This window comes from Oncorhynchus masou, unplaced genomic scaffold (genome assembly GCF_036934945.1).
Source record: "Oncorhynchus masou masou isolate Uvic2021 unplaced genomic scaffold, UVic_Omas_1.1 unplaced_scaffold_1110, whole genome shotgun sequence".
Classification (NCBI taxonomy): Eukaryota; Metazoa; Chordata; class Actinopteri; order Salmoniformes; family Salmonidae; genus Oncorhynchus; species Oncorhynchus masou.
In genome coordinates, this window is record NW_027000825.1 from 123,689 (window position 1) to 150,631 (window position 26,943).

At 44.2% G+C, this 26,943-nt stretch overlaps 1 pseudogene; it reads left to right on the forward strand.

The window, feature by feature from the left end:
- The first annotated feature begins 7,562 nt into the window (after window positions 1-7,562).
- On the forward strand, window positions 7,563-26,637 carry LOC135529157 (protein ANKUB1-like; annotated as a pseudogene).
- The last annotated feature ends 306 nt before the right edge of the window (window positions 26,638-26,943 follow it).

Here is a 26,943-nt window from a genome sequence, read left to right on the forward strand (position 1 = left end):
AAGCGAGCATAAAAGGCACTTAGCCCGTCTGGCAGACTTCTGTCTCTGGGCAGCTTGTGGCTGTGTTTCCCTTTGTTGTCCGTAATAGTTTGCAATCCTTGCCACATCCAACGAGCATCAGAACCGGTGTAGTAGGATTCAATCTTAGTCCTGTATTTACGCTTTGTGTTATGCTCGTCGTCGGAATGAGGAGACCAAGGTGCAGCGTGGTAAGTGTACATCTTACTTTATTAGATGAACACCAAAAAAACTATATATATAAATCAACATAATGTTCATAAGTATGATCCCCAATCAGAGACAACGATAGACAGTTGCCTCTGATTGGGAACCATACCAGTCCAAACAAAGAAATAGATCACCTAGATTGCCCACCCTAGTGACACCCTGACCTAACCAACCACTTTGCCTGTTTGATGGTTAGTCTGAGAGCATAGCAGGATTTCATATAAGTGTCTGGATTAGTGTCCTGCTCCTTGAAAGAAGCAGCTCTAGCCTTTAGCGCGGTGTGGATGATGCCTGTAATCCATGGCTTCTGTCTGGGATATGTACATACGGTCACTGTGGGCACGACGTTGTCGATCCACTTATTGATGTAGCCTGTGACTGAGGTGGTATACTCCTCAATGCATGTGGATGAATCGCAGAACATATCTGTGCTCGCAAAACAGTCAACATATGACAACAAATGAATGCAATCTCATTTAATGAGGAAAATTATCTTGGGTTGGAGAAGCTTCTAGTGATGGCTCTATACATTCTGGTGAAAAGGGAGGATTTGCGACTCTTCTCTTCAGGTGGTAAGGAATATGTGATGTCATTTCCCTCTGGAGCAAAGGAGTCACGAGAATTTGTCCTCGACTCTGCAAAGAAAGACCATCCAGTATGTCATGGGTAACAATTCAGACCAGAATGCAATGTCTTTCCAAATGAATTAGTTAAACGGTAAAGTAAATTATCTTAGTCTTGAATGAGCAGCAGCAGGGCTTACCTGTAAAGTACACAGTAGGGGAAGTGTTCTGAGGCTGGTACTCCATAGACTTTTGAGGACAGTGGTCCTTTCTAACTTTCTTGGAACCCTGTTTGGTGGGAAAAGGCACATTAAAACAAACTGTTATATATCTTAAAGTACAGTATATCAACTGCAAAAAGGCAATACAATGCTAAAATACTGAATTATATAAACAAATAATATCTCATACATTCAAAAGCAGTGTTATTCATGAAAAATCTGTTCTTGTACTATACCTTTGTGTTAAAGCATATCTTGCTGAACATGGTTTTCTTGCTTTTCTTGGACTTGAAGATGGGGATCTGCTCTCCAGTACTGCTGGTGCTATCCCTTACCAAATCCAACATCCCTTCTACAATGTCACTGGTGGCCATGCTGGTACCGGACTCAAAAGAACATTTGGCATTGGCTTTGGTGATCATTTGATGACTTGAGCCAACTGATAAGGCATCCATCATTTTGTTGACCATTACCTTCGTGAGCTGATTCATTGTGTCACTATCCTCTGGCTTGCTCTGATTGAGCTGGATAGGAAAGACCATGCAAGTAGAGGTGCTTGGTTCATTCTGGACTGAAACATCAATGTTGATATTTTCATACTCATCTAACCACTGTTTTAGGAAGCCCTTCACTGTCTCTTCAGCAAATATCTGGAGAAGCTGAGAGGAGAGCTCCTTGGATATGGCACATTGTTCCTTTCCCCATTTCAGCCTTGAAAGAACGGAGTCTGAAGCACTTCTGGCTGCTTCCAATGTTAAGACCTGTGGAGTGCTGTGGCTGTCCTGAAGGGCTATCACTTTATCCACAAATTCATGGCTGAAAATGTGGATGGTCCCAGTGGAAATTATTTTTCTCAATTTCCTAACAGCAGATCGGAGGTTGTCAGGATGAGAAGCAACTTTTCCATCTTCCTGTGTGTTCTCAACACTTTCCACCATTTCGTCCACTACCACCCCGGCAGCTTGCCTGACTTTGTCCACAAAGGATGGGGGAAGTAAGTTCTCTGTGTGAAACAAGTCCTGAATGATCATGTTTCTTACAATGGGAAAGTCACTCTGAGCAGGTAATTCAGTGGGGATGGGAGTACCGGGCAAGGTGAAGTCCCATTCTGACTGCTTTGATTTTGAAGTAGGTGTTAGAGGGATGGAGGAGCGTGAAGAAGAGGTATTTCTTGTGTTTTGGCTGTCAGCACTCCTACAACGGATCGTGCCAATATCCTCCAGCATGGATCCTGAGAGCTTAGTGGTTTCAGGTAGTAATTTGTGCGGAATGTCCACACAGGCATCGTTTCCACCAGGTGTAACACTGCTCTGGTTGACCTCAAGATGGCCGAGTCTTGCTCTTTGTGAAGCAGGACTGCTTTGATATGTAAATATTTGGATTGAACCAAGTGTTGTGTCTGACATTTGAAGATCTTTTCTGAGAAACTCCGTAATCTTACTTTGCAGACTGTAGTAGATGTTACGAGCAACAGACCAGATTCTTTTATCAGAAACCTGTCCAGTGGTGAGCAGGGAGGTTCCAGATACCATGTCAGATGATTGGGTGGTCTGGGTGAGCTCCTGCAGATCTTTCACTATGGTTTGTATAATATCAGAAGATGTGGTGGATGTAGATACAGACTGGAGGTACTTATCTGTTGTACCTTCCTCCACAATGTTAAATGATCTAGAGAGGACCTCACTCACTCCTTTCTCAGCTTTGGTTTGGAACTCATGACTGGAGAGTTTTTGGAGGCTCTTTGTTGAAAGACTGTGGGAAGATGCAATGCCTTTGGAGGCAGCCGTGCTGCAATCTAGACTTACTGGAGAGATTCGCTCAGTAGAATCTTGGAGACGTTCAAACATGTCTCCACATGGTGTTGGGGACCTTGACAAGGAGATGTCCTTCAGCTGAGACAGAACACCACCTACCAATATGTTGACCTCAAGGGACATATCAGATATTTTCTTTCCTACTGTGGAGAAGCAAGGTGCATTTGATGTCTGATCCTCGCATGAGGTCAAGATTGTTGAAATGACCTGTTTGGTACTATTGTTCATTAGACCCTCGTCTGTTTCAGTCCAGAGAAGTTTTGAACTCCCGCTGACACCCATGTGTAGAGTCACTTCCTGGTTCAAACTGGGTAAGTCAGGCACACTCTTACTAGCTTGCATCAAGTTCTGGCTTGCCAAACCAAGGTACTCCTCAGTCACAAGATGTCCAGAGTCCTCTGTGGGTGTATGGCTAGACATTCTTCTCTGCACGTCTGACCTCCGCCGGTGAATGGTGAAGCCCTTTAATGTCTTCTTTATATTGTTATATAAACTAGTGGTAGCAGACCAGATCCTGCTCTTTCGTTTTTGTGCATTTTCCTGGAGGTCAGGTTCTCTCTCCTCTACTTCTGAAGGTTGCTCAAAGCTCTGCAGGTCTTCCACAAATGTGTCAATGATGCCAAAGGCAGCAGAATCCGCACAAATATCCTTTGACAAGGTGCTCTGGTTTTGAACGGAACAAGACCTGGATGCTACAGAATACGCAGGCTGTACACTAGTTAAGCTACTGTTGGACTTTTTAACTAGGAATTCACTCACTGCTTGAGTGGTGTCTCTCTTGAATTCCTCACTTGAGAGTGTTTTCATGCAATCTAACAGACTGGTCAAAGAAGCTGTGGCCTTACTTCTGCTGTCCTCAATTTGACAGGGGAACTCATATAATATTGGTGATGAGGCCCTGGAATGGGAGATATCCCCAAGCTGAACCAGAACACCCTCTACAAATTGTTGTATCTCAATAGAGAAGTCTGATCCTTTTTCTCCAACAGTGTACAGGGGTCCTCCTTTGACATCTCAGTCTTGTACAAGACCAGAAGCTCTGAGATGACTTCTTTGGTGCAAGTTGTCAGAAGGAGCTTGCATTCTTCTGACTCAGTTTGTGCCCAAAGAAGTTTTGAGCACTCACTTAGGCCTCTTTGTAAAGTAACTTCACCAGTGGACTCTGGCAACTGAGGCTCACTCTTACTGGGCCTATATTTCATGTCTAAGCAAGGAAGTGGAACTGTCTCCGTAAACTCAGCATTTGTGATGTTGTCATCAGATGTGACAATGTTCTTTAAGGCACATCGCTGAAGCTTGCCGAAATAATCTCTCAAGTTGTTTTGGATGCTGTCGTAAATGTGAACAGCAGCAGACCAGGCACTCTTCTGTTGGGGACTCTCTTCAGATTCAGCCAAGGATTTCATATCTGACACGAAAGTCTTAACAACTACTGACGCTGCTGAGCCCACTGGGTGAATTGACTCTGTCTTTACAATGGCAGACAATGTTTGACCTGATACAGCACCTGTTAACTCAGACTGAATGACTGAACTAGGAAAGCTCAAACTACTGACTTTTTTGGCAAGAACTCCACTCACTGCTTGTATTGCTGATGTTTGAAACTCCAGGCTGGAGAGTTTTTGGATGCTCTTAGATGTGAGCGTGCAGGAGGAACCAGATTCACCAATATTGTAGCTGCTCTCGTATTTCCTTATCAGGGCATCAAGATCCTCAATGAAGCCAACATGCGATGCCAAAAATGTGATCTTGTCCTTCAGATCTTTCAGCAAATTCTGTTCGTTCTCGTCAACAAAAGCCGCCATTGTGTCAGAGATGGTGGTCATGACTTGCCCTGTTAGACTCTTGCTCTCTTGGTCAACTCTTTCAAGTTTAGCAGCCAGCTCTCTCACCATGCTCTCAGTCACCTTGGTCAGTGACTCTCCCCTTACCGGTGTCACTAGAGAGGTTTGACTTGCGGAGGCACTCTTAACGACCACTGATAAGGCCGACTTGACATCTTTAGCCAACTCTGCCATTACAGCAGGGGTTAGCATCATAGAGCCTGCACTTCCAGATGGAGAATTGGACATGCATGCAAGTTTGGAGAGAGATCCTTGCAGGCTGTCCTGCACACAGGTGACGAGGGTGTCCTCTGAGACACCTAAGAGGACTTGTAGCGTCTCAGAGTTGGTTGTTTTCTTCTGCACATCAGACAGAGAGGTTAGAGTCCTTGGGAAAAAAAACAACAGAAATCATCAAAGTCAAACAAATAATATGTAAGGCTGTGATGCACATTCAGTGTGTCAAATACATCTGCACCATTGAAAACAATGAGGAAAACACTGCTGTTTCTCTGAGAAAAAACCTTAGTGTGATGTCAGCCTAACAGCTTAATTTCTAAAGCCCAATTAAATGTTTTTTTTGTATAGGTCATTTGAATTGAAACTGGCCTTTAGATCTCTATCTATCCTGGCCATATCTATCCTCTACAAAAAAATCCAAATTGCTATAAACTTCAAATACCGTAACTTCTAATAACTTCAAGGACAATCATAAATACAAGGCAGTTTGAAGAAATGTTAAAGGGAAATTTCTAAATGTTTCAACTTCATATTCATCATCTCCAGCACCACCCCAACATCAGCATATGTGAAAAACGGGCATTTCTATGTTTTGTAGTAAAAAAGAAAGAGGAAGATAAGTGTTTTCTATGACATCATCAACCAATTAGTAGGCAATGCCTACTCATAATTGGTTAAAATCACACGATGCACACTGATGATGTCATTAGAATCTAGAGCTGAGCATTTAACCAACATTTTTGTTATTTTTCGGTTTTTAAACAACTAATTGAACAACGTCGGCTCAATTATTTGAATTCCATAAAGTTAATTTTTTTCTTCTTCTGTGAGCTCGATGCTCAGTTTCTGTAGAGATAAATCAAGCACAAACTATGCAATGTAGTAGGGAGTTGTAGTTTCCAACAGGCCAATATTCTACATAGTTTAGCACAGAAAATATGGCAATTAATTCCCATAATACATTGCACGCCCACTTACTTGTCCACTCTGTGTGGAGCAGATACGGAAACCTCATTGACTGAGAGATGAGAGAATGCATGAGAGAGATAAAAAGCAGTTGCGTTGCGAAGATTCTCTACCTGGAAATACATGATCTAAGTGATTGACAGTTGGTGTTCAGCGGTCATAAAAGTAGGTCTTATTTACTTAGAAGAACTACTAAAATAGTGATTTTGTCAGACGGGATAAGCAGCAGCGCTATAGAGATGAGTTGATGACTTGGAATGAAATAATAAAGTCATCAAATAAATATTTTATATGAGAAAGTAAATGATGGTTGATAAGTCATAAACAGTAATGGACAGTCACTACCATCATGGGACTTTTATTCATTGTTTATTCATTGTTATTGTGTGTTGTTACAGCATTCAACACACATAATCCATAGTGCATTCAATGTCTAAAAAAAATATTGAAATCCAAAACAGTGATTATTTTTTAAATATTTGAATCGAAACCAAACCAACCTCAAAAAACACTAATTTCTCAAAACAATTGGAAACAGTTACGTCCCTCTATATTTTCTTTTACTACAAAGCATGGAAATGTGTAATTTTCACATATGGTGATGCTGGAGATGAATATGAAGTTGTTAAATTTCCCTTTAAGAACATACCTCATGGCCCCCTTGGGCAGGTAGCTTCCACTGCCCTTAGTCAGGTAAATCTCCTTGAACTTAAGTTGTGATTCCTGCTCTTCTTCCTCTTCCTGCTCCATACAGTTGGAGGAAGGGTAGGGAGTCGGGATGCGAAAGCTATTGTAAGACTTTCGACTGCCTGGCCTCTTAGGTACACCAGCCTCAGTAAATCTCACGCGGGACTTGGTGTTAACCTTATCGTCTAACAGACTGGTGAGTGACGCTGTGAGAGATCTCTGTGACAATGGAGAGGAGGCAGTATCTTGGATGCCCAGTAGTTCGTAAAGACCTGGGATGATGATCTGCATCAGCTTGTCCGATAAAAACTGGACAATCCTCAGACACAAGCCGGCAAGCTGTTGTTTTGTCAGCTGTATTCCAGAAACAGAAGAAGTGTTTTAAAATGTTGCATAGTGCGTCTTTCAAAAGCTTATGAACAAGGTTAAACATTAGGCAGAGTTTTCTTGGTAATCTAATTAAATTGTCAGTAACATGATCTTACCGGGTCAAACATGCCCTCACGAATCCCCCTCCATTGCCTGAAAACAATATTGTTATAAATGTTGTCATATCAGGATGCGTGGCAGAATTGTTTTTATTTAATTATTTGCCTGATCGTGAAGTTATACTTGCTTTGTGTCAGTTGTTTTGGCAAAATTGCAATGTGACAACTTTTCTAGCACTGAACATTTTTTTCCGATTGATCAGTTTCTAATTTGATCCTATTTCCTTGAAGGTGTGATAGTACCAAAGAAAACAGAACATACTTCTCAGTTAGGTTTTGAAGGAAGTCCATAAGTGTCTGATGTTCCACATTGTTGAGCTTCCCCTCTTCTGTGGTTTCCATCACTGAGGTTGCTCTGCTCCTGGTAGAATTGCTCTGCTCCTGGTAGAAATGTAATTATATTGCAAATAATCAAACTTAATATCAAACTTAATATACAACAAATATCATACTGAAAGAACTTATGAACCGTTAGAGAGTGGAGGAGCATTGGCAATGTTGGACAAATTTAAACAACTGAAACACAACAGAGATGGTTGTGGTACGTCAACATTGCCAATGATAGCATCACTATAACATTTTATTGGATTAATGTTGTAATATGAAATGACAAGGTCAACTTACCATCTCATTGACAGCTTCAGAGGTCAGGTGGTCATCCACCACACAGACAGGCAGGTCTAGAGACTGGGACAAGGCTCTATGGTCATAACCAGGAGAGAATGGAAACAACATCAGAGCAGTCCCAATGGCAGAATCTAACCACTGTCTTCACGTCAAAGACTCACTCACTCATTTGCTTTGTCAAACCTACCCCTTAGAATGACTTCGATATTAACTGCATATATTTTGTTATTAAGAGATCTCTCAATAAAAATTCTCACAATAGCATATTGGTAGAAGTCAGTGACATATTAAAGCTAAGCAGGGCTGGGTGTAGTTAAAACCCTGGATGGGGTTTGATCCTGGGATGAGGTGCTGCCCAGCCTATTGTTTTTTTCTGAAAGTGTATATAATGTTTAAAATCTGACATGGTTTCAAAGGTACAAATTCAACCTATTTTATACAAGGTTTGGCTATGCTGAATTTAGTTTACAATGACGACATCATCCTGTGGTTGAAATTTCACCCTCAAAACAACAGTTAGGCCTATTCCCCTATAGTTAGGCCTATACCCTGTAGTGGTTAGAGCATTGGACTAGTAACCGGAAGGTTGCGAGTTCAAACCCCGAGCTGACAAAGTACAAATCTGTCGTTCTGCCCCTGAACAGGCAGTTAACCCACTGTTCCCAGGCCGTCATTGAAAATAAGAATGTGTTCTTAACTGACTTGCCTGGTTAAATAAAGGTAAAATAAAATAAAATAAAAAAATTATATCCACTATATCCCCCCCAACACACATACATTTTATATTTGACCAATATGTATGCAGCCCACCAGCCCTAAAGCATTATCCTTTTCGCTAGTTTCATCTAAATGGAAGGGCAACATGACATTGACAATCCTTGTCATATGTGCTTTCACCGGGATTTAAAAACCCAGGCTTTCCTAAAATGTTTACCTCAGCCAGTCTAGAACCCAGGTGTGTCTTCAAAACACATGCACTCCTGCATAAGGTTCATGGGTTTCCTATTGTTTTATCCCAGTACAAGAGGGGCAACTGGATTCAGGATTAAACACAAGCAGTCTTTAAGGTATATCTTATTACAGTTTAGGCCTACCTTATTATTTTCTTCCATCTGGCAATATCGGTTTTAAGGAATGAAATCTGTTTTGTTGCTAATATTATTATTAATTGTAGGAAAATACAGCTGTAAAGTAATAGAATCAGCTACTTTCTGAAGGGAAGCCAAGCTCATAAGCAATTTGAACCTACAGACAATTATGACAACATTGGAACGCATGAATGTGTCACAAACGCCTTGTGGTCACATGTTATTTTAGGGCGTGGCTCCGCATTCGTGACCGGTTCTCTTATTTCTGTTTCCCGGTATCCGTTCGTGCTGGAATTTGCGATTAATACTTTTCTCATGCCGAAACGGGAGTAGATACATACCGGTAGTTAATTAAATGACAAAAAATATTATATTCGCAATGTCATTAAGCAACAACAACAAGAAAAACATAAATAGCTACTACAATATCGAAACATGATTTTGTCATCAGTTTAGTACCATTTGTTTGATTTTGTGGATCCACGACTAGACTTTATCCATGTTAGCTAGTTGCCAGGGACGCTAGTCAGCATAGGCTGCTACGTGATAAACAGTTCGCATTAGCGAATTAGCTACCTAGCTAGCCAGCCGAACAAGCTGTCACATCCAGTGGAAACCGATGCAACCCTGCTGCCAAATAAGGGCTAGCTCGATGACCCGTGGTAACAGTGAGGTCCCCATGAGTTTCAAGGCTTTAATAAGTGCTATCTTGCAGAAAAAGCGAATGAAATACTGGTTGATGAGCTAGCTAAATTAGCTAGCAAGACGGGTATGACCGTTAACAGCGTGCATTCACAAATGCATAACGACACATTGAATATAAGTGAAGCAGGCATGCAGAACGAGATCGCCCCACCAAGGCAGATAGTAGAGGGGTACAACAACGCCGGGACACAGAGGCATAGCTCATACAATTATATTTTGTCCGGGTCAATGACTATCCTTGTTGAATAATAAATACCTGCGTCAATTATATGCTCGTGCAAAGATTGCTTGCATGGATTTTTTTTAAATCCGGTGACCACTAGATGTCCTCGTATATCCACATTTAGATCAAATATACTTGATTTTTCATCAGTACTGTGAATGACAAGCCCACTGAATCTTGTTTAATAATCTTTATACTCAACAGGTAGAGGCCTAGGTACTTCAAATCAGTGCTTAATTTGAGCTGGATCATGCCAGAACAGGATCCGGCACCGTTCCGTTCTGGACTGCTTTGTTCCGGAACCTATTTGGCCGAATCCGGTACCTCTCGTGCCATGAAAAATAATTTTCACGTTTTGCTATGTAACAATTATAATAAAAGCGATCAAGTTCATTCGAGTTGCCTCTTCGTCAATTATCCTGCCCCCTCATCTCTCCAGAGTTGCACTTCATCATTTGTTTCCTTATAGAATCAAAGCTGCATGAAGGTTTCTGGAGGAATTTTCTAAAGTTACGGAATTACTGCTGTCTGTTCAGAAATAAATTAAATCATTCATAATAGCCCAATACGTCATGAGAAGCCCTATAATTTAGCTACAGAGGACCAATAGCTTATTTTTTAAATAGCCTTGCTGCGGATTGTACCCCAATAACAAAGAATAGCCTACAGTCGGGAACGCGAGGCAAATCTGTCAGCGAAAAAACAGCAGGCAGACAAAACAGGCCTTTTGCAATATTTCAAATACAATCGAGGGAAAACACAGGTTGAAAAGCAATGACTCTTGCTGAAAAGATAAGACTATGCTGTAGACTACCAAAATATTTGATCAACTCCCAAACATTGTTTTACAAAACAGAGAGAGGGAGAGATAGGCTTTTGACACGAGCGCATCGACAATCTCCAGCCAGTGAGCTGCGCATCATTGGGTGAGTCAGTGAAACTGGAAAGCATTTTTAGGACTAATTTCCTCCTCATATTGTAGCCTACTATATGTTTCTCCACAAACCTAGGCCTGTAGGCTATTGATGGAGTCAATAAAAGGTCGTTTTTATTGATCTCAGATACTAAGTTTGTCAGTGTCAAAGTAGTGTTAGAGTTGCGTAAATTCAAATCTGGTATCAGGATAAATATGACAATGAGTCACCGATTGTATACTATGTATTTTTTATTAGCTAAGCAATAAGTGGTAAATGCAATTTTCGTATATACGGGCTCTCTGTTCCACCTCGCAGGGCAAAACAGAGAACTGACAAGACGAATGTAAAACAGTATTCTTTATACTGTGATAGACAGTTCCAACCCGTCTGTTGGCCTATCACAGTAGAGACTCTGTTGATAGATGGAACTTGCTTGTGAAGAACATCCAGGTTCTCATGCTCCATACCGTTATCTCGCTCCATACCTGGCTCCTGTTATCTAACAAAAGACCGCTTGTTCTCGCAACACCCCGCTCTGAATGTGCCCCCCTCCCAACTAATTTGAACAGTTCCTGTCTTCATGCTTCTCTGTATTTTTCCATCATGAGAAAGTCCCATGGCCCTGATACTTTTAACAATGCTTCAAGTCAGCTGTTGTATAACACATACATACATCCACACAACAGCAGCAGATAATATTCAAATCAAATCATCAAATCAAATCAAATTTTATTTGTCACATACACATGGTTAACAGATGTTAATGCGAGTGTAGCGAAATGCTTGTGCTTCTAGTTCCGACAATGCAGTAATAACCAACAAGTAATCTAACTAACAATTCCTAAACTACTGTCTTATACACAGTGTAAGGGGATAAAGAATATGTACATAAGGATATATGAATGAGTGATGGTACAGAGCAGCATAGGCAAGATACAGTAGATGGTATCGAGTACAGTATATACATATGAGATGAGTATGTAAACAAAGTGGCATAGTTAAAGTGGCTAGTGATACATGTATTACAAGGATGCAGTAGATGATATAGAGTACAGTATATACGTATGCATATGAGATGAATAATGTAGGGTAAGTAACATTATATAAGGTAGCATTGTTGGCCTTGAGATAGAAGCTGTGTTTTTCAGTCTCTCGGTCCCAGCTTTGATGCACCTGTACTGACCTCGCCTTCTGGATGATAGCGGGGTGAACAGGCAGTGGCTCGGGTGGTTGATGTCCTTGATGATCTTTATGGCCTTCCTGTAACATCGGGTGGTGTAGGTGTCCTGGAGGGCAGGTAGTTTGCCCCCGGTGATGCGTTGTGCAGACCTCACTACCCTCTGGAGAGCCTTACGGTTGAGGGCGGAGCAGTTGCCGTACCAGGCGGTGATACAGCCCGCCAGGATGCTCTCGATTGTGCATCTGTAGAAGTTTGTGAGTGCTTTTGGTGACAAGCTGAATTTCTTCAGCCTCCTGAGGTTGAAGAAGCGCTGCTGCGCCTTCTTCACGATGCTGTCTGTGTGAGTGGACCAATTCAGTTTGTCTGTGATGTGTATGCCGAGGAACTTAAAACTTGCTACTCTCTCCACTACTGTTCCATCGATGTGGATAGGGGGTGTTCCCTCTGCTGTTTCCTGAAGTCCACAATCATCTCCTTAGTTTTGTTGACGTTGAGTGTGAGCTTATTTTCCTGACACCACACTCCGAGGGCCCTCACCTCCTCCCTGTAGGCCGTCTCGTCGTTGTTGGTAATCAAGCCTACCACTGTTGTGTCGTCCGCAAACTTGATGATTGAGTTGGAGGCGTGCATGGCCACGCAGTCGTGGGTGAACAGGGAGTACAGGAGAGGGCTCAGAACGCACCCTTGTGGGGCCCCAGTGTTGAGGATCAGCGGGGAGGAGATGTTGTTACCTACCCTCACCACCTGGGGCGGCCCGTCAGGAAGTCCAGTACCCAGTTGCACAGGGCGGGGTCGAGACCCAGGGTCTCGAGCTTGATGACGAGCTTGGAGGGTACTATGGTGTTGAATGCCGAGCTGTAGTCGATGAACAGCATTCTCACATAGGTATTCCTCTTGTCCAGATGGGTTAGGGCAGTTTGCAGTGTGGTTGAGATTGCATTGTCTGTGGACCTATTTGGGCGGTAAGCAAATTGGAGTGGGTCTAGGGTGTCAGGTAGGGTGGATGTGATATGGTCCTTGACTAGTCTCTCAAAGCACTTCATGATGACGGAAGTGAGTGCTACGGGGCGGTAGTCGTTTAGCTCAGTTACCTTAGCTTTCTTGGGAACAGGAACAATGGTGGCCCTCTTGAAGCATATGGGAACAGCAGACTGGTATAGGGATTGATTGAATATGTCCGTAAACACACCAGCCAGCTGGTCTGCGCATGCTCTGAGGGCGCGGCTGGGGATGCCGTCTGGGCCTGCAGCCTTGCGAGGGTTAACACGTTTAAATGTTTTACTGACCTCGGCTGCAGTGAAGGAGAGACCGCATGTTTCCGTTGCAGGCCGTGTCAGTGGCACTGTATTGTCCTCAAAGCGGGCAAAAAAGTTATTTAGTCTGCCTGGGAGCAAGACATCCTGGTCCGTGACTGGGCTGGATTTCTTCCTGTAGTCCGTGATTGACTGTAGAACCTGCCACATGCCTCTTGTGTCTGAGCCGTTGAATTGAGATTCTACTTTGTCTCTGTACTGACACTTAGCTTGTTTGATAGCCTTGCGGAGGGAATAGCTGCACTGTTTGTACTCGGTCATGTTACCAGACACCTTGCCCTGATTAAAAGCAGTGGTTTGCGCTTTCAGTTTCACGCGAATGCTGCCATCAATCCACGGTTTCTGGTTAGGGAATGTTTTAATCGTTGCTATGGGAATGACATCTTCAACGCACGTTCTAATGAACTCGCACACCGAATCAGCGTATTCGTCAATGTTGTTATCTGACGCAATACGAAACATGTCCCAGTCCACGTGATGGAAGCAGTCTTGGAGTGTGGAGTCAGCTTGGTCGGACCAGCGTTGGACAGACCTCAGCGTAGGAGCTTCTTTTTTTAGTTTTTGTCTGTAGGCAGGTATCAGCAAAATGGAGTCGTGGTCAGCTTTTCCGAAAGGGGGTGGGGCAGGGCCTTATATGCGTCGCGGAAGTTAGAGTAACAGTGATCCAAGGTTTTTCCACCCCTGGTTGCGCAATCGATATGCTGATAAAATTTAGGGAGTCTTGTTTTCAGATTAGCCTTGTTAAAATCCCCAGCAACAATGAATGCAGCCTCCGGATAAATGGTTTCCAGTTTGCAAAGAGTTAAATAAAGTTTGTTCAGAGCCATCGATGTGTCTGCTTGGGGGGGGGGATATATATGGCTGTGATTATAATCAAAGAGAATTCTCTTGGTAGATAATGCGGTCTACATTTGATTGTGAGGAATTCTAAATCAGGTGAACAGAAGGATTTGAGTTCCTGTATGTTTCTTTCATCGCACCATGTCTCGTTAGCCATAAGGCATACGTTAGCCATAAGGCATACGCCTATGCTGCTCTGTACCATCACTCATTCATATATCCTTATGTACATATTCTTTATCCCCTTACACTGTGTATAAGACAGTAGATTAGGAATTGTTAGTTAGATTACTTGTTGGTTATTACTGCATTGTCGGAACTAGAAGCACAAGCATTTCGCTACACTCGCATTAACATCTGCTAACCATGTGTATGTGACAAATAAAATTTGATTTGGTTATGTATCTAAGTACAAATTTAACCATCAGAATAATGTTTATTTGTGTTCCTTACTCCTTACTTACACATCCCATCATTGACATAGTCAAAGCCAGACCTTCTGTCTGTCTCTCCTTCTTGCTGGTTGACTAGAGTGGAAATCTATAGTATTGTATGGTTGACCTGGGATAGAGCTGAAATGTGGCCCGATGTAGTGTTGCTTTTGTACCAAACACCCTTACAGTCATAAACCTTTTCCCCATGTCATCGCCTCGACCTCAGTCTGGTGTTCCCTAACAGTATCTGAAGAGTCTGTATACCCAGTGGTGTACAGTACAGTAGAGTACAGCAGACTACAGTAGAGCACAGCAGAGTACAGCAGGCCGTATAGTAGGAGAAGAAGTGGCCCTTTGGGTTCATTGAAATACATATTCATAATATTTCTGTTAACAATTTAATCTGCACCCAGATTAGTCCTCAATTTAATCTGCACCCAGATTCGTCTTCAATTTAATTTTCACCCAGATTAGTGTTCAATTTAATCTGCACCCAGATTAGTGTTCAATGTGATTGAACAAAACTCAGTACAGCACATGAATTAGAAAATGTTGTTACAAATTTGAGCCACGAGATGGTGGTAGATTATAAGTTTAAATAGCATGGACCTTTGATTTGTCTCTGGATAGAAATTGCCCTTGGGCACAGATCTATCCTTCTTTAACCTGTCCGCTCCCCTTCATCTACACTGAAGTGGATTTAACAACTGACATCATTAAGGGATCATAGCTTTCACCTGGATTCACCTGGTCAGTCTTTGGCATGGAAAGAACAGGTGTTCATAATGTTTTGTTTACTCAGTGTATAAACACAACGTAGGTATTTATGTAAAACAAGTGAATTTACTGTATGTCCATGGTCTTATACTTCAGCGGGAGCCGGTGGTGCGTGTGTTCAGTGCCGTGACGGGGGAGACCCTCTCAGTCTTGGGCACTGTGTTTCTCCTGAGTACGTCTGTGGCCAGGCTCATGACCCTGGTGTCCCAGCAGTGTGGGCTTCCCGTCAGCTCCTTCAGACTGAGCTCTCTCACCGGCCTGCAACTCTACGACTGCAACCGGCTGCACGACTACGCCATTGACCTGGGTATGGCCTTCCTTGTGCAGTAGATCAATGGTCCTCTGGCTCAACACCTTATGGATGTAACACAGAGACAAATGGACTGTATGGAACATTCTTGGATCATGGCAACCAGGAGGACAACCTGCATGTGTCTCTGTCTCCCAGGGGCTACTCTACGGTTGGACACCTGGGATGGGTGGGCGGAGTTCCTCAGAGGCTGCTTCCTGGGACACAGACTGACCGTCCAATGACACCTGTCTAGGGAGAGACCTGTGATGAGGTCAGAATACACATCTACACACTGAACTGTATGATAGACTTACTATCAACAGTGATGGTACTGAACCTTTATATAGCTTACAATGATAGTACTGACCCTGTATATAGCTTACAATGATGGTACTGAACCTTTATATAGCTTACAATGATGGTACTGAACCTTTATATAGCTTACAATGATGGTACTGAACCTTTTATATAGCTTACAATGATAGTACTGACCCTGTATATAGCTTACAATAATGGTACTGACCCTGTATATAGCTTACAATGATAGTACTGAACCTTTATATAGCTTACAATGATAGTACTGACCCTGTACATAGCTTACAATGATAGTACTGACCCTGTATATAGCTTACAATGATAGTACTGACCCTGTATATAGCTTACAATGATAGTACTGACCCTGTATATAGCTTACAATAATGGTACTGACCCTGTATATAGCTTACAATGATAGTACTGACCCTGTATATAGCTTACAATGATGGTACTGACCCTGTATATAGCTTACAATGATAGTACTGACCCTGTATATAGCTTACAATGATATATGTAGCTTATTTTCTCATGTTTTTTTCCTTCATACGTTTCTTCTCTTACCCTGATATTTATTACTGCATTGTGGGAAAGAGCTTGCAAGTAAGCATTTTACTGTACTGTTTTATAACCCACTGTATCTTGTGAACTTGACAAAAAAAACTTGAAACGTGTTATAAATACATTGATTCTGTATTATTCCAGGTTCCAGCTCTGGGTGGCACTCTACATCGCTGCTTCTCTGGGCCACCTGGACCTGGCCGGCTGGCTGCTGGAGAGGGGGGTGCGTGTCATTGAGCCGGTGGGGGTTCACCCTTACCGTGAGTGGTGCCACCAGACGGCCCACCCCGACGTCGCCAAGTGTCCCGCTGTCGCCTCCATCGAGCGCGGCCAGCTCACCATCCTCAAACTCTTTATCGCCAGCAGCGTTCTGACCCTTGCCTGTCGGGATCCCCAGGGTCGTGACCCCCTGAGGATCACCCTCCAGTATGGCCACAGGGAGTGTGTGCATCACCTGGCCACCAAGCTGTGCTCTGTGGTGGTCCTCCCAGGTATGGCCCTGCCCATGCGGACATACCTCCAGATAAAGGGCTGGGTGAGGCTGGGGCAGAGGAGGGCAGCATCCAGGCACTGCATGGGCCTCAACAGGGCTCCGTTCAGGACCAGGGTGGGCGACACGGTCCTGGTGGACGGCTTCACCCTCCCCAAGATGTCCTCCAAGCCCAGGAGGAGTGAGGCCAAGGCGGGTATCAGGGTGATGTCCACAGCCTCTCGACGTTTGATCCCCATCAACTGCCCATCTCATGTATCCTGCCCGCTCCGCGCCCTGGCATCCCAGGATAAACCTCTTCAACTACCGAAGCTCCACCCTGTGGCCACAAGGGATGAAAGAGAGAAGAGGGGGAAGAAGAGGGGATGTGGAGGGAAGGGATGTGAGGACGATGAGAGTGGGAATCAGAACAGCAACCAATGGAGGAGCAGAGTCCCGCTCCCGCCCATTTCCAGAGACACCAATCTCAGACCTGTGTTTGCCTCGTCAAACTCCGCCCAGATCCTCATCACCTCACTGGAGGCCTTTTCTCTCCACTGCGACCGCACACCCAGAGAAAACGGCATATACTGTTTGGCCTTGGCCAGGTTAGTCCAAGTTTAAATGACAGCTACGGTGAATATGAATATTTCTCTGGAGGTTTCTTATGAAAGGTGTGAATACTGTCAGAAGAAGCCTCCTATAATCAGTGGTGGTGGGGGGGGAACACATGTAAAAGCTGTTTACACACTTTTTATTTTGTTCAAGCATTTACCCACCTTTTGTGGAAGATGCATTGAAAGTATAGGGAGCGTTTCTTCTTTAATCCTGAACGGCAATCAGCATTTACCAGTCAATGTTTTTACCACTACATCACTGCCTATGATATACCCTTATCCTCCCTGAATAGATTTCAGTACAAACAAATCATGAGCCAACCATCATGCTGAGAAGGTAAGTAGTCAAATCAACTCAAACTTTATTTGTCACATGCGCTGAATACAACAAGTGTAGATCTTTCCGTGAAATACTTTACTGACAAGCCCTTAACCAACAGTGCAGTTCAAGAAGAGTTGAAGAGAATATTTACCCAATAAACTAAACCCCAAGCCATTAGACTGCTGAACAGCTTCTACCCCCAAGTCATTAGACTGCTGAACAGCTTCTACCCCCAAGCCATTAGACTGCTGAACAGCTTCTACCCCCAAGCCATTAGACTGCTGAACAGCTTCTACCCCCAAGTCATTAGACTGCTGAACAGCTTCTACCCCCAAGTCATTAGACTGCTGAACAGCTTCTACCCCCAAGCCATTAGACTGCTGAACAGCTTCTACCCCCAAGTCATTAGACTGCTGAACAGCTTCTACCCCCAAGTCATTAGACTGCTGAACAGCTTCTACCCCCAAGTCATTAGACTGCTGAACAGCTTCTACCCCCAAGCCATCAGACTGATGAACGTTAATTAAAGGGCCACCTGCACTATTTGCATTGACCCCCTTTGTTATTGATGTATTTTTCTAATTGTTTTCCACTGACTCTCTTGAATTGGCTCGATGCACACTCACTACACTCTACCCACACATTCACTGTGACACTAACCGACTTTCACACTAGCTGCTGCTACTGTGTTTATTATCTATCCTGATTGCCTAGTCACTTTTACCCTTACCTAAATGTACATACTGTATTACCTCAACTACCTCGCACCCATGCACATTGACTCGGTACTGGTACTCCTTGTATATAGCCTTGTTATTGTTATTGTGTTACTATTTAGAAAATATTTTCTTACTTTATAACTCTGCATTGTTGGGAATGGGCTGGGAAAGCATCTCGCAGTTGTTTTCGGCGTATGTGACCAATACGATAATCAAATCAAATGTATTTATATAGCCCTTCGTACATCAGCTGATATCTCAAAGTGCTGTACAGAAACCCAGCCTAAAACCCCAAACAGCAAGCAATGCAGGTGTAGAAGCACGGTGGCTAGGAAAAACTCCCTAGAAAGGCCAAAACCTAGGAAGAAACCTAGAGAGGAACCAGGCTATGTGGGGTGGCCAGTCCTCTTCTGACTGTGCCGGGTGGAGATTATAACAGGAGATGGCCAAGATGTTCAAATGTTCATAAATGACCAGCATGGTCAAATAATAATAAGGCAGAACAGTTGAAACTGGAGCAGCAGCACGGCCAGGTGGACTGGGGACAGCAAGGAGTCATCATGTCAGGTAGTCCTGGGGCATGGTCCTAGGGCTCAGGTCCTCCGAGAGAGAGAAGGAGAGAATTAGAGAACGCACACTTAGATTCACACAGGACACCGAATAGGACAGGAGAAGTACTCCAGATATAGCAAACTCACCCTAGCCCCCCGACACATAAACTACTGCAGCATAAATACTGGAAGCTGCGACAGGAGGGGTCAGGAGACACTGTGGCCCCATCCGAGGACACCCCCAGACAGGGCCAAACTTTACCAAAGCACAGCTCCCACACCACTAGAGGGATATCTTCAACCACCAACTTACCATCCTGAGACAAGGCTGAGTATAGCCCACAAAGATCTCCGCCACGGCACAACCCTGGGGGGGGGGCGCCAACTCAGACAGGATGATCACATCAGTGAATCAACCAACTCAGGTGACGCACCCCTTCCAGGGACGGCATGAGAGAGCCCCAGTAAGCCAGTGACTCAGCCCCTGTAATAGGGTGAGAGGCAGAGAATCCCAGTGGAAAGAGGGGAACCGGCCAGGCAGAGACAGCAAGGGCGGTTCGATGCTCCAGAGCCTTTCCGTTCACCTTCCCACTCCTGGGCCTGACTACACTCAATCATATGATCACTGAAGAGATGAGTCTTCAGTAAAGACTTAAAGGTTGAGACCGAGTTTGCGTCTCTGACATGGGTAGGCAGACCGTTCCATGAAAATGGAGCTCTATAGGAGAAAGCCCTGCCTCCAGCTGTTTGCTTAGAAATTCTAGGGACAATTAGGAGGCCTGCGTCTTGTGACCGTAGCGTACGTGTAGGTATGTACGGCAGGACCAAATCAGAGAGATAGGTAGGAGCAAGCCCATGTAATGCTTTGTAGGTTAGCAGTAAAACCTTGAAATCAGCCCTTGCTTTGACAGGAAGCCAGTGTAGAGAGGCTAGCACTGGAGTAATATGATAAAATTATTTGGTACTAGTCAGGATTCTAGCAGCCGTATTTAGCACTAACTGAAGTTTATTTAGTGCTTTATCCGGGTAGCCGGAAAGTAGAAGCATTGCAGTAGTCTAACCTAGAAGTGACAAAAGCATGGATTAATTTTTCTGCATCATTTTTGGACAAAGTTTCTGATTTTGCAATGTTACGTAGATGGAAAAAAGCTGTCCTTGAAATGGCCTTGATATGTTCTTCAAAAGAGAGATCAGGGTCCAGAGTAACGCCGAGGTCCTTCACAGTTTTATTTGAGACGACTGTACAACCATTAAGATTAATTGTCAGATTCTACAGAATATCTCTTTGTTTCTTGGGACCTAGAACAAGCATCTCTGTTTTGTCTGAGTTTAAAAGTAGAAAGTTTGCAGCCATCCACTTCCTTATGTCTGAAACACATGCTTCTAGCAAGGGCAATTTTGGGGCTTCACTGTGTTTCATTGAAATGTACAGCTGTGTGTCATCCGCATAGCAGTGAAAGTTAACATTATGTTTTCGAATAACATCCCCAAGAGGTAAAATATATAGTGAAAACAATAGTGGTCCTAAAACGGAACCTTGAGGAACACCGAAATTTACAGTTGATTTGTCAGAGGACAAACCATTCACAGAGACAAACTGATATCTTTCCGACAGATAATATCTAAACCAGGCCAGAACTTGTCCGTGTAGACCAATTTGGGTTTCCAATCTCTCCAAAAGAATGTGGTGATCGATGGTATCAAAAGTAGCACTAAGGTCTAGGAGCACGAGGACAGATGCAGAGCCTCGGTCCAATGCTATTAAGATGTCATTTACCACCTTCACAAGTGCCGTCTCAGTGCTATGATGGGGTCTAAAACCAGACTGAAGCATTTTGTATACATTGTTTGTCTTCAGGAAGGCAGTGAGTTGCTGCGCAACAGCCTTTTCTAAAATGTTTGAGAGGAATGGAAGATTCGATATAGGCCGATAGTTTTTTATATTTTCTGGGTCAAGGTTTGGCTTTTTCAAGAGAGGCTTTATTACTGCCACTTTTAGTGAGTTTGGTACACATCCGGTGGAAAGAGAGCAGTTTATTATGTTCAACATAGGAGGGCCAAGCACAGGAAGCAGCTCTTTCAGTAGTTTAGTTGGAATAGGGTCCAGTATGCAGCTTGAAGGTTTAGAGGCCATGATTATTTTCATCATTGTGTCAAGAGATATAGTACTAAAACACTTGAGCGTCTCTCTTGATCCTTGGTCCTGGCAGAGTTGTGCAGACTCAGGACAACTGAGCTTTGAAGGAATACGCAGATTTAAAGAAGTCCGTAATTTGCTTTCGAATAATCATAATCTTTTCCTCAAAGAAGTTCATGAATTTATCACTGCTAAAGTGAAAGTCATCCTCTCTTGGGGAATGCTGCTTTTTAGTTAGCTTTGCGACAGTATCAAAAAGGAATTTCGGATTGTTCTTATTTTCCTCAATTAAGTTAGAAAAATAGGATGATCGAGCAGCAGTAAGGGCTCTTCGGTACTGCACGGTACTGTCTTTCCAAGCTCGTCGGAAGACTTCTAGTTTGGTGTGGCGCCATTTCCGTTCCAATTTTCTGGAAGCTTGCTTCAGAGCTCGGGTATTTTCTGTGTACCAGGAAGCTAGTTTCTTATGAGAAATGTTTTTAGTTTTTAGGGGTGCAACTGCATCTAGGGTATTGCGCAAGGTTAAATTGAGTTCCTCAGTTAGGTGGTTAACTGATTTTTGTCCTTTGGCGTCCTTGGGTAGACAGAGGGAATCTGGAAGGACATCAAGGAATCTTTGTGTTGTCTGTGAATTTATAGCACGACTTTTGATGTTCCTTGGTTGGGGTCTGAGCAGATTATTTGTTGCAATTGCAAACATAATAAAATGGTGGTCCGATAGTCCAGTATTATGAGGAAAAACATTAAGATCCACAAAATTTATTCCATGGGACAAAACTAGGTCCAGCGTATGACTGTGACAGTGAGCGGGTCCAGAGACATGTTGGACAAAACCCACTGAGTCGATGATGGCTCCGAAAGCCTTTTGGAGTGGGTCTGTGGACTTTTCCATGTGAATATTAAAGTCACCAAAGATTAGAATATTATCTGCTATGACTACAAGGTCCGATAGGAATTCAGGGAACTCAGTGAGGAACGCTGTATATGGCCCAGGAGGCCTGTAAACAGTAGCTATAAAAAGTGATTGAGTAGGCTGCATAGATTTCATGACGAGAAGCTCAAAAGATGAAAACGTCATTTTGTTTTTTGTAAATTGAGATTTGCTGTCGTAAATGTTAGCAACACCTCCGCCTTTGCAGGATGCACGGGGGATATGGTCACGAGTGTAGCCAGGAGGTGACCTCGCTCATCAACTCATCCCTGACCGCTGGCTACGTCCCTTCCGTCTTCAAGAGAGCGAGAGTTGCACCCCTTCTGAAAAAACCTACACTCGATCCCTCCGATGTCAACAACTACAGACCAGTATCCCTTCTTTCTTTTCTCTCCAAAACTCTTGAACGTGCCGTCCTTGGCCAGCTCTCCCGCTATCTCTCTCAGAATGACCTTCTTGATCCAAATCAGTCAGGCTTCAAGACTAGTCATTCAACTGAGACTGCTCTTCTCTGTATCACGGAGGCGCTCCGCACTGCTAAAGCTAACTCTCTCTCCTCTGCTCTCATCCTTCTAGACCTATCGGCTGCCTTCGACACTGTGAACCATCAGATCCTCCTCTCCACCCTCTCCGAGTTGGGCATCTCCGGTGCGGCCCACGCTTGGATTGCGTCCTACCTGACAGGTCGCTCCTACCAGGTGGCGTGGCGAGAATCTGTCTCCTCGCCACGCGCTCTCACCACTGGTGTCCCCCAGGGCTCTGTTCTAGGCCCTCTCCTATTCTCGCTATACACCAAGTCACTTGGCTCTGTCATAACCTCACATGGTCTCTCCTATCATTGCTATGCAGACGACACACAATTAATCTTCTCCTTTCCCCCTTCTGATGACCAGGTGGCGAATCGCATCTCTGCATGTCTGGCAGACATATCAGTGTGGATGACGGATCACCACCTCAAGCTGAACCTCGGCAAGACGGAGCTGCTCTTCCTCCCGGGGAAGGACTGCCCGTTCCATGATCTCGCCATCACGGTTGACAACTCCATTGTTTCCTCCTCCCAGAGCGCTAAGAACAATTTTTGCTTGCTTCCAGAGCTCTTGGCGTGATCCTGGACAACACCCTGTCGTTCTCAACTAACATCAAGGCGGTGGCCCGTTCCTGTAGGTTCATGCTCTACAACATCCGCAGAGTACGCCCCTGCCTCACACAGGAAGCGGCGCAGGTCCTAATCCAGGCACTTGTCATCTCCCGTCTGGATTACTGCAACTCGCTGTTGGCTGGGCTCCCTGCCTGTGCCATTAAACCCCTACAACTCATCCAGAACGCCGCAGCCCGTCTGGTGTTCAACCTTCCCAAGTTCTCTCACGTCACCCCGCTCCTCCGCTCTCTCCACTGGCTTCCAGTTGAAGCTCGCATCCGCTACAAGACCATGGTGCTTGCCTACGGAGCTGTGAGGGGAACGGCACCGCAGTACCTCCAGGCTCTGATCAGGCCCTACACCCAAACAAGGGCACTGCGTTCATCCACCTCTGGCCTGCTCGCCTCCCTACCACTGAGGAAGTACAGTTCCCGCTCAGCCCAGTCTGAAACTGTTTGCTGCTCTGGCCCCCAATGGTGGAACAAACTCCCTCACGACGCCAGGACAGCGGAGTCAATCACCACCTTCCGGAGACACCTGAAACCCCACCTCTTCAAGGAATACCTAGGATAGGATAAAGCAATCCTTCTCACCCCCCCCCTTAAATGATTTAGATGCACTATTGTAAAGTGGCTGTTCCACTGATGTCAGAAGGTGAATTCACCAATTTGTAAGTCGCTCTGGATAAGAGCGTCTGCTAAATGACTTAAATGTAAATGTAAATGTGAGGCCTCATTTAACACAGTAAATTCATCAGGCTTAAGCCATGTTTCAGTCAGGTCAATCACATCAAGATTATGATCAGTGATTAGTTCATTGACTATAATTGCCTTTGAAGTAAGGGATCTAACATTATGTAGCCCTATTTTGAGATGTGAGGTATCATGATCTCTTTCAATAATGACAGGAATGGAGGTGGTCTTTATCCTAGTGAAATTGCTAAGGCGAACACCGCCATGTTTAGTTTTAACCAACCTAGGTCGAGGCACAGACACGGTCTCAATGGTGATAGCTGAGCTGACTACACTGACTGTGCTAGTGGCAGACTCCACTATGCTGGCAGGCTGGCAAACAGCCTGCTGCCTGGCCTGCACCCTATTTCATTGTGGAGCTAGAGGAGTTAGAGCCCTGTCTATGTTGGTAGATAAGATGAGAGCACCCCTCCAGCTAGGATGGAGTCAGTCACTCCTCAGCAGGTCAGGCTTGGTCCTTTTTGTGGGTGAGTCCCAGAAAGAGGGCCAATTATCTACAAATTCTATCTTTTGGGAGGGGCAGAAAAGTTTTCAACCAGCGATTGAGTTGTGAGACTCTGCTGTAGAGCTCATCACTCCCCCTAACTGGGAGGGGGCCAGAGACAATTACTTGATGCCGACATCTTTCTAGCTGATTTACACGCAGAAGCTATGTTGCGCTTGGTGATCTGACTGTTTCATCCTAACATCGTTGGTGCCGACGTGGATAACAATCTCTCTACACTCGCCAGTTTTAGCTTTAGCCAGCACCATCTTCAGATTAGCCTTAACGTTGGTAGCCTTGCCCCCTGGTAAACAGTGTATGATCGCTGGATGATTAGTTTTAAGTCTAATACTGCGGGTAATGGAGTCGCCAATGACTAGAGTTTTCAATTTGTCAGAGCTAATGGTGGGAAGCTTCGGCGTCTCAGGCCCCGTAACGGGAGGAGTAGAGACCAGAGAAGACTCGGCCTCTGACTCCGACTCGCTGCTTAATGGGGAAAACCGGTTGAAAGTTTCTGTCGGCTGAATGAGCGACACCGGTTGAGCGTTCCTACAGCATTTCCTTCCAGAAACCGTGAGAAAGTTGTCCGGCTGCGGGGACTGTGCCAGGGGATTTATACTACTATCTGTACTTACTGGTGGCACAGATGCTGTTTCATCCTTTCCTACACTGAAATTACCCTGCCTAACGATTGCGTCTGAAGCCGGGCTTGTAGCACAGCTATCGTCGCCGTAAGGCGAGTACAGCGACTGCAATTAGAAGGAATCATGTTAATGTTACTACTTAGCTTCGGCTGTTGGAGGTCCTGACGAATCGTGTCCAGATAAAGCGTCCGGAGTGAAAAAGTTGAGGAAAAAAAACAAAAATATAAACGATAATTAAAAAGTAAAAACCGTAAAGTTGTCAGGTAGCAAAATAGGTTGACAACAAAACGCACAGCAACTCGAAAACAAGTCTGCAAGTTGTGACCAAAAATGACGTCAGACTCTCAAACACCTGACAGATCTCACCTCACAATTAGATTAGATTTTCATCTGAACAAATGAATGCTCTCGGTGTTATAATGAGGAATTTATTTAAATAATTTGGTTTTCCTTGAAGATTTGAATGGGCTGAGAAAGCCTTTCGTGATGGATCTAGACAATCTGGTGAAAAGGGAGGGTTTGCGACTCTTCTCTTCAAGTGGGAAGGACGATGCGATATCATAAATTCCCTCTGGAGAAAAGGAGCCATGAGATGTTGTCATCGTCTCTGCAACGAAAGACCATCCAGCATGCCATCAATTTACATTTTTACTAATTTATCAGACACTGTTATCCAGAGAGACTTACAGGAGCAATTAGGATGAAGTGCCTTGCTCAAGAGCACATTGACAGATTTTGCCTCGTGAACTCAGGGATTCCAACCTCTTAACCCACTAGGCTACCACCCAGCCCACAGTACAGTATGTCATAGGTAACAACTCAGAGGAGTACAATGTCTTTCCAAATGAATTAGTGGAATGGTAAAGGGATAATGTCTCAGTCTTGACTGAGCAGCAGCCTAAACAACAGCAGGGCTTACCTGTAAAGTACACAGTAGGGGAAATGTTCTGAGGCTGGTACTCCAGAGACTCTTGAGGACAGAGGTTCTTACTAACTTTCTTCGAACCCTGGTTGGTGGGAAAAGGCACATTAAAACAAACTGAAAAATGTTCGATATCTTAAAGTACAGCATATCAATTGTAAAGAAGCAGTGCAATGCCATGACATAAAGAATCATATATCTCATAAAAGGTCAACAGCAGTGTTATTCAAGAAAGATGTATGTGTACTATACCTTTGTGTTAAAGGTGAGGACCTGCTCTCCAGTACTGCTGATGGTATCCCTTTCCAAATCAAACACGCTTTCTACAATGTCACTGGTGGCCACGCTGGTAGCGGACTCAAAATAACATTTAGCAGTGGCTTTGGTGATCATTTGAAGAATGACCATGCAAGTAGAAGTCTTTGGATCGTTCTGGACTGAAACATCAAAGTTTATATTTTCATACTCATCTGACCACTGTCTCAGGAAGCCCTTCACTGTCTCTTCAGCAAATATCTGGAGAAGCTGAGAGGAGAGCTCCTTGGATATGGCACATTGTTCCTTTCCCCATTTCAGCCTTGAAAGAATGGAGTCTGAAGCACTTCTGGCTGCTTCCAATGTTAAGACCTGTGGAGTGCTGTGGCTGTCCTGAAGGGCTATCACTTTATCCACCAATTCATGGCTGAAAATGTGGATGGTCCAAGTGGAAATGATTTTTCTCAATTTCCTAACAGCAGATCGGAGGTCGTCAAGATGTGAAGCACCCTGTCCATCTTCCTGTGTGTTCTCAACACTTTCCACCATAATGTCCACTACCACCCCAGCAGCTTGCCTGACTTTGTCCACAAAGGTTACAGGAAGTAAGTCCTCTGTGTGAAAGAAGTCCTCAATGATTGTGTTTCTAACAATGGGAAAGTCAATTTGAGCAGGAAACTCAGTGGGGATGGGAGTCCCGGGT